Source organism: Schistocerca americana, unplaced genomic scaffold, assembly GCF_021461395.2.
Source record: "Schistocerca americana isolate TAMUIC-IGC-003095 unplaced genomic scaffold, iqSchAmer2.1 HiC_scaffold_35, whole genome shotgun sequence".
In the NCBI taxonomy this organism is placed as follows: domain Eukaryota; kingdom Metazoa; phylum Arthropoda; class Insecta; order Orthoptera; family Acrididae; genus Schistocerca; species Schistocerca americana.
In genome coordinates this window covers 3,070,847-3,072,104 of record NW_025726071.1, presented here as the reverse complement: position 1 = coordinate 3,072,104, position 1,258 = coordinate 3,070,847, and positions in this window count along the sequence as shown.

The window sequence follows — 1,258 nt, the reverse complement described above, 5'->3', positions numbered from 1 at the left end:
CACACTGTAATAAAAGAAACATTTCAGTACAAGGCAAACACATGCGCTATAATACAGTTATAGTATCAGAAGCACTCTTCGCATCAGAAATGACCACAATCTGTGGACCAGGCACCACAAAGCAGAAAGAATACAATGCAAAATCCTCAGAAAATTTTTTGGAGCAGTGCACAGAGATGGCATATGGATGAAGAGATCAACCAGAGAATTATAAGAACACAGAGGCAGATTCAGTCACAATCAGAAAACACCGACTAACATTCTGTGGACACATACACACAATGAACAGCGACAGATTCACAAAGGGATTTAGGATGTAGTAAACGCCTTAATCAAAAAAACCAGTTGGTTTAAAGAGATAGAAGAATGCCAAAACGAGCAGGAATCAGAATGGAAATGATGAATGAAAGAGACAAATTCAGAATCAAAATTATGAACATAAAACTTGAAGTAAAGGGAAGGAAGAAAACAGAGAAAATATGTACATATCAAAGGAAACAGGAACACAGTCAAAGAATGAAAAGATTTTGGGAAGAGAAAAGGGAGGAGGAAAGAAGGAAAAAGCTGAACAACCATGTAACAACGAAGTTGAACTCTGTCAGAGTGTGTGCTCACCATCATTATTTCAATAAACATTATGACTGAACAGAGGTCTGCAAACACATGTGAATGAGGGGAATACTGTTTCTATCAGTGATTTCCAACTGTGTTCGGGAAGTCATTCTTTCTGTTGTTGTTGTATCGGATCTGTTGACAGCTGGTATGTTCAACCCAGTGGTGTGCAGCTTTACCCGGCTGGAATGTTGTCAATCAGACCAAAAGCATGTCCTTGTGGGCAGACCCTAGCACGAGCAACTGAAAAGTGTCCTTTATTAAATGTAGCTTGTCATTGCTGGAAGAACTTGGCATTTTTGACACACTTCTGTTTCCATGCTACCTCCTTCTCCAAAAGTTATGTGTGCATTTGGAAATTGGTGAAGTATGAAATATAAAGACATCGTGTCATTCTGCCACATCTGTCTGTAGTGTGCATTTTGGGGTGCGTGTACGATACAAGGCATTTAGGTATGATGAGGTTACTTAGCCATTAATGTTCACAATGGCTGGCATAAAGGAAACATGACAAGTATTACATTAGAAAGCAACAGCGATAGCTTTCCGACCGCATAAATTCTACTAGGCAGAGTCAGAAGCAGACACAGTGGCCTGTGCCAGATACGAGGGTTGGAAGTGGCTGAAATGTGAGTCGTGGGACAAA